The following is a 17,940-nucleotide window of genomic DNA, read 5'->3' as shown; positions in this document are numbered from 1 at the left end:
AGAAAAATGGCTTCAGATTTTCCACATACTACTCTTCAACATTCTTCCTAAATGTAACAATGTGAAACTCACTAGGAGAACGGCTGTTTCTGTTTCCTTTCAAAATGCTGCCAACAATATTTTCTGAATGGAAGACACCATCTTGTAGCATAAAGGGCCGAAAGGGGTTCTGGTCTGGCTGATGGTTGGTGGAGACATTTTGACTATATATTGGACCTGCCCGGCCTCGCCCAAAATGGCGCCGGTATAAATGGGACTCGTAACTCTTTGCCCGCAAATGTATATCTAGAAAATGTTATTGTAAGTGGCCCTGTCTTATTTTAATTACAAAATGTACGTCCACCGATTCCGCAACTGTTAGACACCTTTGTTCTTGCAACCTAATGGCCCGCTCGTTACGTTCTTCTACAGTGTAAATGTCTCCTCATCACATACGATTTCAGTTTGCTCCGTGGCCGGCCCACGTGGTTATAGGCCCGTATTTGTATACTGACATTTTCACAATAAAGGTTTTTAAAACAAAACACGGTAGTAGTATTTATATTGGTAAAGTTTTTACTTTTAGTCACTGTTTTCGAATCAGTAAAAGGCAAGTGAAATAAAGCAGTCCAATTACATGACGGATAAAAGGTATAATATGTAGGAACGCAGTAAAGATAAATGGTCAAGGGCAGTTGTGTTTTTCATGTCTGCAACATAAAGTGATCGATAAGAATCTGATAATCAGGCGTATCGGCGACTAAGACAGCAGGCGGAATCTCTTTTACTCAACGGCTCCGTCATGGAAGGAAGAAACGCCCTTTTTCTCGAAAAAGGAATATATTTTACTTGCAAGACAGTTGTAAATTTTCCGGGAAAGTACATTAGCCTGGAATATTATAACATATGTTTGAAAAAAAAATATTGTTCGAAAACAATAAAAAGCGTATTTTTTAGGTCATATGACCAAGCTTTTCATCATTAAATTAACAAAAGTAAAATGAACCAATGAAAAGTTTTATTAACAAGTCACATGACCTGTTATGCTTACGTTACGCGCTGCGCGCCGCGCCTCGGATCACTTCCGGGTGCGCTAACCCGGCGTGTCATATAACGCATTACGCGACAACGTAGGTCAAGAATATAGTCAAAATGTCCCCTTTCAGCAGTCCAAAAAGTTCTGTTAAATGACAATAGAGGGGACAGGCAACAAGAACCATCAGTCAAAGAGGGGAGGGCAAGTTCTTCTCTTCCGGGTCATGTTGGGGCGCTACCGGAACTGATCGAATTGGTAGTCTACAGTGTTTCTGGATGTTTCAGACTAAAGCTGGCGTCAGCATGAGACCACTACCATCTCGTAGCTCCGTCGTGGCCATTCCACGAGCAATCATGGCAGCCGCTCCCCACCAGAAGCCTGCGGGAGTCGGAGGCCCCCAAGACTTTTGTAGAATCTTCACGGCTGAGGGGACGCTTTTCGAGAATGGGACCCAAGCCCTATCAGGGAAGCGTCCGAGTTCAAAGGTGTCCCAGGGCCATTTTAGTGGACCAGGCCCAAAACCGATGAGCCGGCCGCCATTTTGAGAGTCCTGTGGCAGCCGCCTATCGCTGCACCGCAAGAGCGGGAGCAACTCAACTACATGATGAGCAAGACGCTGTAGTCGCAAGAGCGGGCGGTAAACAGCTGAATGGCGGAAGAGGCACAGTGTAGCAAAAGCGGGCGGAATGGCAACTGAAACGGTAAAGGGGCGCCCCACTACAGCGTGTCTTCAGGTCAAACGGATTGTGGGACAAGGTTCAGAATTGAAGAGTCATCAAAAGGCAAAAAGTTCCGCCGGACCCCGGGAGCCGGCCGCCTATGTCGGGGGCGATCTCAGGCTACACCAGTGCTATAAGACTTGGGGAGGGTGTCGGAGCCAAGCGTCTTCTCCGAGTCCATGGCCATCACACCGCCCCTCAGGGGCCTCCGTCAAGCTGTTTAGGAAGGTAACATATCACATTGTTTTCTAATGCAGTCAGGTCCACAAACGACACTCACTTACTTTGAGAATAGTGAAGCTGCAGTAGGTGGAAATAAGCTTCAGACAGTGTTACAAGCACTGCTCAGAACTCCTAACTATGGCACCCAACATCCAGAACTTATGCCACTTGAGAATGGCAGTGACATCGAAGCAACTCAGGGACCAAAACCATTAACGTACTTTCACGTATGAAAATCTTACTTGGGGAGGGGGCAGGAGCGAAGCGCCCCCTCCCAGTCACGGCCACCACACCGTATGTTGAAAATTTGAAGCCATCGTTCTACAAAGTCAACCAAACTTGGATTGAAAAATCTAGAAAAATGTACAAACTGAAAACCAGTTTTGGTCTTCATAGCATCAGTAGCAACGCTTGAGTCAGCTTTGTGTCAAGCCGCCATTTTGATTCAACAAAGCACAGGCATTGAAAAAGGCTCAAACTCAGAACTCTGAACTATGGCACCCAACATCCAGGAGCTTGCCATCCGGATCTTGGAGCCTTGTGCTGCTTTCGACCTATTCACACATCGGTCCACTACTGACATCATCTTATAAACCAACGTTATGTAAATAGTTTTTTAATAAAATGTTTTAGCCTGTTTCTTTGCTGGCGTGTTGTCTATATTTTTAACATTTGCATAGGGTTTGTCGTTATTTTGTGCGGGATGGGTGATGGAGCCGAGCTGTCTTGCAGCCCTCATGGTGTGGAGCTCAGTTCATCTCACTATTTTCGTATTTCTCATGAAGGGTTGTTCCTAATATTTCTATTTTAGCGAGGTCAAAAAGAGATCCAATTAGTGGCCTACTGATTTTGCTCGATTACTTTTATTTTTTTACACGATTTTTCACTATCTGCAAAGACTAAACAGAGTATTGCGACTTTGTGCTTGTTTGTAAATAGAGAATGATCCAAAGAGAACCAATTCTAAAACAGTAAATGCTTGGACAACAATCAATCAAATGGAGAGACAAGCAGGCACGACGGATTACAACGGGGGCAAAGGCTTGCGTTAACTACCGTTCACTATCTGCAAAGAGAGAGTACTACTAAGACAAAAGAGGGGAGTGGGGGGGGTGCAGCGTTCAAAGCACATCAGCGTGCATAAATACGAAAATGTTTTTATCTATCACGTACTTGACATTTTAAAGCTTTTCATATTTGCTATTAAAAAACCAATGAAATTCACAGAAAAAACCATAGGTTATAGTGGATATATAGTTAGGAATTTGCATTTACAAAACCTTGAAAATTCAATGAAAAAACCATTGGTTTTAGGCCATATATAGTTAGGGATTTGCATTTACAAAACCTTATTTTACTCGCATAAAACCATTGAAATTCCATATATAGTTATAAGCGCTAACTATATATCGCGCACCCGCAATCCACTGCTGATGATGTCACATATTACATCATTCATGACATGGTTAGTGACATCACTGATGACATCACTGATGACATCTCAAATGACATCACTGATGACATCTCAAATGACATCACTGATGACAACATCCAGTGACTGTATGTTTCTGTAAAGTTAAAATATGTCTTACATATTGAAGAATGAGTGGATGTATAAGTGTCTGGATGAAGGATTTAGTAGGTGCATGACTGACTGTATGAGTGAGTGATTAAATGTGTCTCACTGAGTGCATGGGTTAGTGACTAAACTGTCTTAATTTGTGCATCAGTATGTCTGTTGTTGTGTAAGCTGCTGCATGTGTTGATCAGTAGCTATAAGAGTGGCTATATGGGTTATTGATTGGTTGCCCAAGTATTTGAATGGGAGGCTGAGTGTGTGTGTGGGTGGCTGGGAGGTGTGTGACTCTGTGCATAGATGTGTAAGCAGTTGATTCACTAGGTGTATGAGTTCAAGAGTGCATGTGGAAACAGCTATATGGGCGGTTGACTGTGCATGGGTGTGTTGGTGAGTGAATGGATATCTCAGTGCTACATGTGCAAGTAAGTATGTATGTAAAACACAATACATGTGAGAGTTGACATATATAAATAACTGTGGATAAGAGCCAGTGAATGTGTGAGTGGCTGTATGAATCACTGTGAGCTTGTATCAGGGATTGTATAAGAGAGTAAATATGTGTTACTATATGTTTGAATAAGTAAAGTGTGTATAACTATATAGTTGAGGAAATGGAGTTGTGATTGATTCTTTGCATGACTGACTAGGTGTGTGAGTAACTCCATGGATGTGTGACAGTCTGTGAGTGCCTGTTTACACTGAGTGTATCTAAGGTTATATTAGAGTCTGAAGATGTATTATCACATAAATGATATCATCAGTGGTGTAATCAGTAATGTCAAATGAGATGTCAGTGATGTCATCAGTGATGTCATTTGAGATGTCATCAGTGATGTCATCAGTGATGTCACTAACCATGTCATGAATGATGTAATATGTGACATCATCAACAGTGGATTGCGGGTGCGCGATATATAGTTAGCGCTTATAACTATATATGGAATTTCAATGGTTTTATGCGAGTAAAATAAGGTTTTGTAAATGCAAATCCCTAACTATATATGGCCTAAAACCAATGGTTTTTTCATTGAATTTTCAAGGTTTTGTAAATGCAAATTCCTAACTATATATCCACTATAACCTATGGTTTTTTCTGTGAACATATATATATATATATATATATATTCACTGAAAAAACCATAGGTTATAGACCATATATAGTTAGGAATTCGCATTTACAAAACCTTATTTTACTCACACAAAACCATTGAAATTCCATATATAGTTAGTTGCACTAACTATATATCGCGCACCCGCAATCCACTGCTGATGATGTCACATATTACATCATTCATGACATGGTCAGTGACATCACTGATGACATCACTGATGACATCTCAAATGACATCACTGATGACATCTCAAATGACATCACTGATGACATCACTGATGACATCTCATTTGACATTACTGATCACATCACTGATGATATCATTCATGTGATAATACGATGAACCTCTTCAGACTCTAATATAACCTTAGATACAATCAGTGTAAACAGACACTCACAGACTGTCACTCATCCATGGAGTTACTCACACACCTAGTCAGTCATGCAAAGAATCAATCACACCTCCATTTCCTCAACTATACAGTTATACAAACTTTACTTATTCAAACATATACTAACACATATTTACTCTCTTATACAATCCCTGATACAAGTTCACAATGATCCATACAGACACTCACACATTCACTGGCTCTTATGCACAGTTATTTATACATGTCAACTCTCACATGTACTGTGTTTTACATATGTACTTACTTTGACATGTACCACTGAGATATCCATTCACTCACCAATACACTCATGCACACAGTCAACCACCCATACAGCTGTTTCCACATGCACTTTTGAAACCATACATCTAGTGAATCAACTGCTCACACATCTATGCACAGAGTCATACACCTCCCAGCCACCCACACACACACTCAGTCTCCCATACAAATACTTGGGCAACCAATCAATAACCCATATAGTTACTCATATAGCTACTTATCAACACATGCAACAGTTTACAGAACAATAGACATAATGATGCACAAATTAAGACAGTTTAGTCACTAACCCATGCACTCAGTGAGACACATTTAATCACTCACTCATACAGTCAGTCATGCACCTACTAAGTCCTTCATCCAGACACTTATACATCCACTTATTCTTCAATATTTAAAACATATTTTAACTTTACAGAAACATACAGTCACTGGATGTTGTCATCAGTGATGTCATCAGTGATGTCATTTGAGATGTCATCAGTGATGTCATCAGTGATGTCACTGACCATGTCATGAATGATGTAATATGTGACATCATCATCAGTGGATTGCGGGTGCACGGTATATAGTTAGTGCAACTAACTATATATGGAATTTCAATGGTTTTGTGTGAGTAAAATAAGGTTTTGTAAATGCGAATTCCTAACTATATATGGTCTATAACCTATGGTTTTTTCAGTGAATTTTCAAGGTTTTGTAAATGCTAATTCCTAACTATATATGGTCTATAACCTATGGTTTTTTCAGTGAATTTTCAAGGTTTTGTAAATGCTAATTCCTAACTATATATGGTCTATAGCCTATGGTTTTTTCAGTGAATATATATATATACATACATATATAAACATATATCATCTGTATATCTATATAAATACAAACATAAATGCATGCATACATATACTTATATGCATACAGATGCATGTTATTTACATGAAAGTTGAAAAAACACTAATAAAAGCAAAGCTAAAAAGCCACCTCATTACAAACAGAATGGCTTTAACTTAAACGAGGGCGAGATCTATTGCATTTTCAATGCTTGTTTACTTTGGTTCCATCAAGAAGGCATTCAGATGTGTCACACATTTGCCATAAATTCTGAATGTTAGCACTCTAGTTGCACATTAGATCACTGTAGTAAAGCTACTGCTCACCAGGGACGTCTGCTGCTGGTATTCAAAGTGCATGTTTCAGTCTGCATGTCAGAATTTTTTTCATGAAATAGAAGAGGATTTGAGAAGTCACTCAAAATGATCCCTAATTTTTCTTTCTGAAGCACTAATCATACTTTCTATGGCAAAATTAACCCCCTCATGTTGTTCCTTTTTAAATTGAGTGTTTTCAGGCTTACCACTTCATTCCAATCAAGATGGCTTCTGGTGTGCCATACTTTTGTCATAAGTAAGACTGTTAGCGCTCTAGTTGTTCTTTAGAACACTCTGGGACATTCTGTCATTGGGCTATACTTGGGGTACATCTGGGTGATATTTGGGCTACATTTAGGCTCTTTTGTCTCTGGTGGCCATCTTGGGAGACTGTATGTCAGAATTTTTTAATTAAATTGAAGAGGGTTTGAGAAGTCACTCAAAATGTGCCCTAATTTTTCTTTCTGCAGCACTAATCATAATTCATATGGCAAAATATACCCCCTCATTTTGTTCCTTTTTAAATTAAATGTTTTAAGAGTTACCACTTTATTCCAATCAAGATGGCTTCAGGTGTGCCATACCTTTGTAATAAGTAGGACTGTTAGCGCTCTAGTTGTTCTTTGGAACACTCTGGTACATTCTGTCATTGGGCTATACTTGGGCTACATCTGGGTGATATTTGGGCTACATTTGGGCTCTTTTGTCTCTGGTGGCCATTTTGGGAGACTGCATGTCAGAATTTTTTAATGAAATAGAAGAGGATTTGAAAAGTCACTCAAAATGTGCCCTAATTTTTCTTTCTGCAGCACTAATAATACCTTCTATTGCATAATATACCCCCTCATTTTGTTCCTTTTTAAATTAAATGTTTTAAGAGTTACCACTTTATTCCCACCACGATGGCTCCAGGTGTGCTATACCTTTGTAATAAGTAGGACTGTTAGCGCTCTAGTTGTTCTTTAGAACACTCTGGGACATTCTGTCATTGGGCTATACTTGGGCTACATCTGGGTGATATTTGGGCTACATTTGGGCTCTTTTGTCTCTGGTGGCCATTTTGGGAGACTGCATGTCAGAATGTTGTAATGAAATAGAAAAGGATTTGAGAAGTCACTCAAAATGTGCCCTAATTTTTCATTCTGCAGCACTAATCATAATTTCTTTGGCAAAATATACCCCCTCATGTTGTTTCTTTTTAAATTAAATGTTTTAAGAGTTACCACTTTATTCCAATCAAGATGGCTTCAGGTGTGCCATACCTTTGTAATAAGTAGGACTGTTAGCGCTCTAGTTGTTCTTTAGAACACTCTGGTACATTCTGTCATTGGGCTATACTTGGGCTACATCTGGGTGATATTTGGGCTACATTTGGACTCTTTTGTCTCTGGTGGCCATTTTGGGAGACTGCATGTCAGAATTTTTTAATGAAATAGAAGAGGATTTGAAAAGTCACTCAAAATGTGCCCTAATTTTTCTTTCTGCAGCACTAATAATACCTTCTATTGCATAATATACCCCCTCATTTTGTTCCTTTTTAAATTAAATGTTTTAAGAGTTACCACTTTATTCCCATCACGATGGCTCCAGGTGTGCTATACCTTTGTAATAAGTAGGACTGTTAGTGCTCTAGTTGTTCTTTAGAACACTCTGGGACATTCTGTCATTGGGCTATACTTGGGCTACATCTGGGTGATATTTGGGCTACATTTGGGCTCTTTTGTCTCTGGTGGCCATTTTGGGAGACTGCATGTCTGAATTTTTTAATGAAATAGAAGAGGATTTGAAAAGTCACTCAAAATGTGCCCTAATTTTTCATTCTGCAGCACTAATCATACTTTCTATGACAAAATATACCCCCTCATGTTGTTTCTTTTTAAATTAATTGTTTTAAGAGTTACCACTTTATTCCAATCAAGATGGCTTCAGGTGTGCCATACCTTTGTAATAAGTAGGACTGTTAGCGCTCTAGTTGTTCTTTAGAACACTCTAGGAGGCTGCAGTAGAACACAAAGGAATCAACTGACAGTCTCTGTCCTTGTTGGATGTACATGTTTTACTGAGAATGTCAGACTTCATTTTCACATGACTGAGAAAGATAATGTGAATTTACAGAAAATATGCTTTCAGTTTAGCTTATAGATCCCCTTCCAAACCACTGTGGGAAAATCATGAGATATTAGTTTTCTTTCAAACAATATTCATGATATCACAGCAGAAGGTTTTTTCACATGGTAAAATCACCGTAGAACCCACCACAATTCCTAAAACGAGTATGGTACCATCAACAAATGATTTATAATGTAACTAAAGTCCTAAAACCCTCTATTAAATACAATGCTTTTTAATGAGGTGCTATCATGTATATTGGTCCCAAGATGGCTGCCAACACTTCTTGGATGAAGTGCTGACAGCCAATCAGATCAGATGTGTGGTTAGGCTCCGCCCAGATATATATCTTTTTTTGAACCTAAATTACTCAAAATCCACTGGAGCACATATATTGAGACCTAGCAAAGGCACATCGGGCTAACAGTCCCTACAATTTTGCCAAGTTTCGTGCAAATCCATTCAGCCGTTCGAGCTAAAAGTGAGGCCAACCGCCCTATGGAAATTAACATGGGAAAAACGCGTTTTGGGACCCCCCTTTTTTCTCGGCCCCCCCTTGATGAAACCCCTCCAAATTGTCAGGGGCTGCTCAGAAACAAAATGTTCCATTTTCCTGTAAATTTCAGACAATTCCGTCCACAAACGCCAAAGTTATTAGACATAGAATTTTCAAAAATCCCATAGAGAAAAAATCCTAACTATATATACCTACTGGCGACCGCCAGTAGGTAATATATATATGTATATATATATATATATATATATATATCCAACAAAAGAGGTTGCCTGTTAAGGAAGAACCCACATCACCGGTTAGTATTGCCAAAGTTGGTTTATCCAGGAAGGCAACAGCATGTCAGCAACTCTGTCCATTTCAAAGTAGAGTCATGCCCGACGCGTTTCGCATTCGCTTCCTCGGGGGCTTTTGACTCGAGTCTGGAGGCAGAATCATTTAGGCGGGGACTCCTCAATTAATAAATCACAAAAGGGCGGGGCTTGCACCCCGCGGCTTGCTGGTACTTGGAGTCCACACATTTTTACTTCAGTGAGTTGAGCTGCCGCCAGCTCGATATTAAGTCACAAATTAAAATCCAAGTGGACTATGGCATCAGTTGCTTTCAAATGCCACTGCCTGCTTCACATGAAAAAACGGCACCAGTGTCCTTGAGCCAAACCGCCGGATGACGGCTCAGCAGGGGTGCAGGAACTGCATCAGGGGTTCCTCCGCGACCCAGGCCGGCTGTATACATCCAACAAAAGAGGTTGCCTGTTAAGGAAGAACCCACATCACCGGTTAGTATTGCCAAAGTTGGTTTATTCAGGAAGGCAACAGCATGTCAGCAACTCTGTCCATTTCAAAGTAGAGTCATGCCCGACGCGTTTCGCATTCGCTTCCTCGGGGGCTTTTGACTCGAGTCTGGAGGCAGAATCATTTAGGCGGGGACTCCTCAATTAATAAATCACAAAAGGGCGGGGCTTGCACCCCGCGGCTTGCTGGTACTTGGAGTCCACACATTTCTACTTCAGTGAGTTGAGCTGCCGCCAGCTCGATATTAAGTCACAAATTAAAATCCAAGTGGACTATGGCATCAGTTGCTTTCAAATGCCACTGCCTGCTTCACATGAAAAAACGGCACCAGTGTCCTTGAGCCAAACCGCCGGATGACGGCTCAGCAGGGGTGCAGGAACTGCATCAGGGGTTCCTCCGCGACCCAGGCCGGCCGCATACATCCAACAAAAGAGGTTGCCTGTTAAGGAAGAACCCACATCACCGGTTAGTATTGCCAAAGTTGGTTTATTCAGGAAGGCAACAGCATGTCAGCAACTCTGTCCATTTCAAAGTAGAGTCATGCCCGACGCGTTTCGCATTCGCTTCCTCGGGTGCTTTTGACTCGAGTCTGGAGGCAAAATCATTTAGGCGGGGACTCCTCAATTAATAAATCACAAAAGGGCGGGGCTTGCACCCCGCGGCTTGCTGGTACTTGGAGTCCACACATTTTTACTTCAGTGAGTTGAGCTGCCGCCAGCTCGATATTAAGTCACAAATTAAAATCCAAGTGGACTATGGCATCAGTTGCTTTCAAATGCCACTGCCTGCTTCACATGAAAAAACGGCACCAGTGTCCTTGAGCCAAACCGCCGGATGACGGCTCAGCAGGGGTGCAGGAACTGCATCAGGGGTTACTCCGCGACCCAGGCCGGCCGCATATATCCAACAAAAGAGGTTGCCTGTTAAGGAAGAACCCACATCACCGGTTAGTATTGCCAAAGTTGGTTTATTCAGGAAGGCAACAGCATGTCAGCAACTCTGTCCATTTCAAAGTAGAGTCATGCCCGACGCATTTCGCATTCGCTTCCTCGGGGGCTTTTGACTCGAGTCTGGAGGCAGAATCATTTAGGCGGGGACTCCTCAATTAATAAATCACAAAAGGGCGGGGCTTGCACCCCGCGGCTTGCTGGTACTTGGAGTCCACACATTTCTACTTCAGTGAGTTGAGCTGCCGCCAGCTCGATATTAAGTCACAAATTAAAATCCAAGTGGACTATGGCATCAGTTGCTTTCAAATGCCACTGCCTGCTTCACATGAAAAAACGGCACCAGTGTCCTTGAGCCAAACCGCCGGATGACGGCTCAGCAGGGGTGCAGGAACTGCATCAGGGGTTCCTCCGCGACCCAGGCCGGCCGCATACATCCAACAAAAGAGGTTGCCTGTTAAGGAAGAACCCACATCACCGGTTAGTATTGCCAAAGTTGGTTTATTCAGGAAGGCAACAGCATGTCAGCAACTCTGTCCATTTCAAAGTAGAGTCATGCCCGACGCGTTTCGCATTCGCTTCCTCGGGTGCTTTTGACTCGAGTCTGGAGGCAAAATCATTTAGGCGGGGACTCCTCAATTAATAAATCACAAAAGGGCGGGGCTTGCACCCCGCGGCTTGCTGGTACTTGGAGTCCACACATTTTTACTTCAGTGAGTTGAGCTGCCGCCAGCTCGATATTAAGTCACAAATTAAAATCCAAGTGGACTATGGCATCAGTTGCTTTCAAATGCCACTGCCTGCTTCACATGAAAAAACGGCACCAGTGTCCTTGAGCCAAACCGCCGGATGACGGCTCAGCAGGGGTGCAGGAACTGCATCAGGGGTTACTCCGCGACCCAGGCCGGCCGCATATATCCAACAAAAGAGGTTGCCTGTTAAGGAAGAACCCACATCACCGGTTAGTATTGCCAAAGTTGGTTTATTCAGGAAGGCAACAGCATGTCAGCAACTCTGTCCATTTCAAAGTAGAGTCATGCCCGACGCGTTTCGCATTCGCTTCCTCGGGGGCTTTTGACTCGAGTCTGGAGGCAGAATCATTTAGGCGGGGACTCCTCAATTAATAAATCACAAAAGAGCGGGGCTTGCACCCCGCGGCTTGTTGGTACTTGGAGTCCACACATTTTTACTTCAGTGAGTTGAGCTGCCGCCAGCTCGATATTAAGTCACAAATTAAAATCCAAGTGGACTATGGCATCAGTTGCTTTCAAATGCCACTGCCTGCTTCACATGAAAAAATGGCACCAGTGTCCTTGAGCCAAACCGCCGGATGACGGCTCAGCAGGAGTGCAGGAACTGCATCAGGGGTTCCTCCGCGACCCAGGCCGGCCGCATACATCCAACAAAAGAGGTTGCCTGTTAAGGAAGAACCCACATCACCGGTTAGTATTGCCAAAGTTGGTTTATTCAGGAAGGCAACAGCATGTCAGCAACTCTGTCCATTTCAAAGTAGAGTCATGCCCGACGCGTTTCGCATTCGCTTCCTCGGGGGCTTTTGACTCGAGTCTGGAGGCAGAATCATTTAGGCGGGGACTCCTCAATTAATAAATCACAAAAGGGCGGGGCTTGCACCCCGCGGCTTGCTGGTACTTGGAGTCCACACATTTTTACTTCAGTGAGTTGAGCTGCCGCCAGCTCGATATTAAGTCACAAATTAAAATCCAAGTGGACTATGGCATCAGTTGGTTTTCAAATGCCACTGCCTGCTTCACATGAAAAAACGGCACCAGTGTCCTTGAGCCAAACCGCCGGATGACGGCTCAGCAGGGGTGCAGGAACTGCATCAGGGGTTCCTCCGCGACCCAGGCCGGCCGCATACATCCAACAAAAGAGGTTGCCTGTTAAGGAAGAACCCACATCACCGGTTAGTATTGCCAAAGTTGGTTTATTCAGGAAGGCAACAGCATGTCAGCAACTCTGTCCATTTCAAAGTGGAGTCATGCCCAACGCGTTTCGCATTCGCTTCCTCTGGGGCTTTTGACTCGAGTCTGGAGGCAGAATCATTTAGGCGGGGACTCCTCAATTAATAAATCACAAAAGGGCGGGGCTTGCACCCCGCGGCTTGCTGGTACTTGGAGTCCACACATTTTTACTTCAGTGAGTTGAGCTGCCGCCAGCTTTATATTAAATCACAAATTAAAATCCAAGTGGACTATGGCATCAGTTGCTTTCAAATGCCACTGCCTGCTTCACATGAAAAAACGGCACCAGTGTCCTTGAGCCAAACCGCCGGATGACGGCTCAGCAGGGGTGCAGGAACTGCATCAGGGGTTCCTCCGCGACCCAGTCCGGCCGCATACATCCAACAAAAGAGGTTGCCTGTTAAGGAAGAACCCACATCACCGGTTAGTATTGCCAAAGTTGGTTTATTCAGGAAGGCAACAGCATGTCAGCAACTCTGTCCATTTCAAAGTAGAGTCATGCCCGACGCGTTTCGCATTCGCTTCCTCGGGGGCTTTTGACTCGAGTCTGGAGGCAGAATCATTTAGGCGGGGACTCCTCAATTAATAAAGCACAAAAGGGCGGGGCTTGCACCCCGCGGCTTGCTGGTACTTGGAGTCCAGACATTTTTACTTCAGTGAGTTGAGCTGCCGCCAGCTCGATATTAAGTCACAAATTAAAATCCAAGTGGACTATGGCATCAGTTGCTTTCAAATGCCACTGCCTGCTTCACATGAAAAAACGGCACCAGTGTCCTTGAGCCAAACCGCCGGATGACGGCTCAGCAGGGGTGCAGGAACTGCATCAGGGGTTCCTCCGCAACCCAGGCCGGCCGCATACATCCAACAAAAGAGGTTGCCTGTTAAGGAAGAACCCACATCACCGGTTAGTATTGCCAAAGTTGGTTTATTCAGGAAGGCAACAGCATGTCAGCAACTCTGTCCATTTCAAAGTAGAGTCATGCCCGACGCGTTTCGCATTCGCTTCCTCGGGGGCTTTTGACTCGAGTCTGGAGGCAGAATCATTTAGGCGGGGACTCCTCAGTTAATAAATCACAAAAGGGCGGGGCTTGCACCCCGCGGCTTGCTGGTACTTGGAGTCCACACATTTTTACTTCAGTGAGTTGAGCTGCCGCCAGCTCGATATTAAGTCACAAATTAAAATCCAAGTGGACTATGGCATCAGTTGCTTTCAAATGCCACTGCCTGCTTCACATGAAAAAACGGCACCAGTGTCCTTGAGCCAAACCGCCGGATGACGGCTCAGCAGGGGTGCAGGAACTGCACCAGGGGTTCCTCCGCGACCCAGGCCGGCCGCATACATCCAACAAAAGAGGTTGCCTGTTAAGGAAGAACCCACATCACCGGTTAGTATTGCCAAAGTTGGTTTATTCAGGAAGGCAACAGCATGTCAGCAACTCTGTCCATTTCAAAGTAGAGTCATGCCCGACGCGTTTCGCATTCGCTTCCTCGGGGGCTTTTGACTCGAGTCTGGAGGCAGAATCATTTAGGCGGGGACTCCTCAATTAATAAATCACAAAAGGGCGGGGCTTGCACCCCGCGGCTTGCTGGTACTTGGAGTCAACACATTTTTACTTCAGTGAGTTGAGCTGCCGCCAGCTCGATATTAAGTCACAAATTAAAATCCAAGTGGACTATGGCATCAGTTGCTTTCAATTGCCACTGCCTGCTTCACATGAAAAAACGGCACCAGTGTCCTTGAGCCAAACCGCCGGATGACGGCTCAGCAGGGATGCAGGAACTGCATCAGGGGTTCCTCCGCGACCCAGGCCGGCCGCATACATCCAACAAAAGAGGTTGCCTGTTAAGGAAGAACCCACATCACCGGTTAGTATTGCCAAAGTTGGTTTATTCAGGAAGGCAACAGCATGTCAGCAACTCTGTCCATTTCAAAGTAGAGTCATGCCCGACGCGTTTCGCATTCGCTTCCTCTGGGGCTTTTGACTCGAGTCTGGAGGCAGAATCATTTAGGCGGGGACTCCTCAATTAATAAATCACGAAAGGGCGGGGCTTGCACCCCGCGGCTTGCTGGTACTTGGAGTCCACACATTTTTACTTCAGTGAGTTGAGCTGCCGCCAGCTCGATATTAAGTTTCAAATGCCACTGCCTGCTTCACATTTGTGACTTAATATCGAGCTGGCGGCAGCTTTCTATTTGGAATAACATTTGCGCCGGATGACGAATCTTTGAAAAATTTTAAAACTGGTGGGGCGCCCAGGTCCCCTCCTAACCTGAAAGTTGTGGGGTGATATGTGAAGCGGGGACTGAGAAAAAGGGGGGTCCCAAAACATGTTTTCCCAATGCAATTTTCCATAGGTACCGTTCATAGCGGCTACAGCCCGAACGGCTGAACAGAATCACACCAAATTTGGCAAAGTTGTAGTCCTTGGTTCAGACTTGTACCTTTTGCTTATATGGTGTACATATATGTACATATATGCAACAACTCGTAAAAACACTTCGTTTCAATCACGAAAATCACAGGCGTAGACCAGTTTTGCTCCAGCATTATTTATTATTTTAATCCCACAGTGTCAGACGCGTTTCCTCCGTCCAAGCGGCCTTGATCACCTGATCATGCACAGACATTTCTCCAAATTTAAAGTGCTAGTGCATCAAACATTTCATGGACATAGAAGAAATCTTTAACTTGTTAAATAATTCTTTTAAAAACCATATCAAATTGCTGTCAACAATCTGCATGTCTCACTTTGGGGTATATTTATATATCTACATAATATCTGCTTAAATGCACACAGAATTATTACAATTTACCCTTTAGTGCCAAAATTATTCACTTTTCCTTCCTTGGAATACGACTAAGACAACAACATTCTCTGCTTAAATGCTTGTTATCAAATTAACCTTTGAATGTCCTTTTTCTTGTGATGCACTATATATTTGTAATTAGTTATGTGCTCACCCTAGTACTAACAAAACCATACACTATTAAACAAAAATATTAAAATCAGAAAACATCACTGGACAGCAATATTTTTAGGCAATTATCATATCATACACACAACACGTGTTAGCACCTATAAACTATAGTTTTCTAGTTTACTATATATGGCTGATCCGAAACGGAACCATTCCATTCAATTATTTCATTGAAGTTTTAAAGTGCCTTCGTGCTACAGTACTAGAACCATATCATTCAATTCATTCATTGAATTTATAAAGTGCCATCGTGCTACAGTACTAGATTTTCAGCAAGATTCAAATACTATTTTATTGAACCAGAAAGTGCTGTGGTGCATCTGCTCTATGATGAAAGTGTCATCATGTGCCTAAATTTCTGAGCTGTAAAGTGACAGGTGCTTGAGAGTGTAGAGAATGTAGGCATAATGAAGATTCAGTACCATAAAGTGAACAATGTGCATATATTATGTACAAATGTGCATTCGACTACTTCATCAGTGTGTATTCAAGACAAGTATATAAAATAAGGGTGGGCGGGCAGCTACGCTCCGTGCACGGAGTGTGCGTAGTGCCGGCTTCTACGCATTTTGCGTAGCAGGCGTAGAATTTGGCACTACGCACGCTCCGCAGACGGTGCGTAGCTGGCCGCCACCTGCCTCCCTCCCGCCCTCCCTAAATACTTTAATTTAAATTTGTAAAAGAATTAAAAGGCACTTACCTTGCCCGCCGCTGCCCGCCGCGTCCCCGGGGCTCGCTCTCTTCATCGCTGCCGTCTTGGGTACTAATGCGCATGGGCGGGCGCCCGCGCATGTGCATTAGTACCCAAGACGGTGGCGATGAAGAGAGGGTGCCCCGGAGAAGCGGCGGGCAGCGGCGGGCAAGGTAAGTGCCTTTTAATTCTTTTACACATTTAATTTAAAGTATTTAGGGAGGGTGGGAGGGAGGCCTGCGGTGCGTAGTGGGGCTACGCGGAGTGCCGAGGTGGGCGTAGTTTCTCGCCCACTTCACGTAGCTCCGCGAAGCCCCACTACGCCCACTACGCCCAGGGTTAATATAAAACAGAATCCCTTTATAATATTGACTAAGCTGTACTCCATGATACTATTTAAAACAATTTGGTAAAAGACACCTGAATAAAACTACCCAAATATCTTAAAACCAATCATTAAAAAAATGTATTCATAAAATCGATTTCAGCTAAAATGGGATTGAATTATATTCGCTATCCTTTGCCCTAGTAGCCAGTTGACATACACAATTAAAGTTAATACACAGCACCGTTCGCCATTTATTTAAAACATTCTAGTGTACATTGTCATTATAAAAATGTGTGAAGATCTTCTGTGGTATTCAAACCTACAGTCCACTTAGAATCGAACTCCAATATGTAACTGGTTTCTGTTCGTCTAAGCTTCGCTTCTCTATCCCCCCTCTTTTAGTCGTTGGTATTGACTCAATGGCAAAATATTTTAAATATTTAGGGTTGCTGTTGTGTACGGCTTTAAAATGTCCTGCCACAGGATAATTTTGATCTTTGTTAGTGATGGCCCTCAGGTGCTGTAAAACCCTTTTGTGCGCTGCCAGTTTGGTACTGCCTATATACTTTAGTTTGCACTTGTATTCCAGGACATACACACAGTACTCTGTTTTACATGTAAGGTGTTGTTTGATTTCTTTGTTTGTACCTCAGAAGGCTGTTTTATAGGTTTTTGTATTGATACCAAACTGGCATGCTCTGCATGTCAGGCATTTGTAAAAGCCTTTCCTAGATGGTAGCCCGATGTCTTTTTTGAAGCTTTCCTGACTGTTTTTTGATAACATTTTTCCCATGCTGATAGATTTTTGAAAATCTATCGCTGGGTTTGAGGGCATATGGTCTCCTATTACAGGGTCATCCTGGACAAAATACCAATTCCTTCTTATTATGCTCCTCAATTCTTTCTGTTGTTAGGAATATGTTAAAATCAGTCGGACTTGCTCCTCCTTTTTCTTGCCAACTTCCTTTAATTTTTTAGTTTTGTAGGTAAGGAGTTCATCCCTAGGTTTTAGCCGGGACTTTTTCATTGCAGTATCCACTATCTTCTGGCTATACCCTCTATCTAGGAATTGTGCACAGCCCTCCAACTGCGTCTGCTTAGAATCCGCAGGGTCACTACATATGCATCT

This window comes from Lissotriton vulgaris, chromosome 2_1 (genome assembly GCF_964263255.1).
Source record: "Lissotriton vulgaris chromosome 2_1, aLisVul1.2, whole genome shotgun sequence".
Taxonomy (NCBI): domain Eukaryota; kingdom Metazoa; phylum Chordata; class Amphibia; order Caudata; family Salamandridae; genus Lissotriton; species Lissotriton vulgaris.
The sequence above is the reverse complement of the archived record's forward strand: the minus strand, read 5'-3'. Positions refer to the sequence as shown.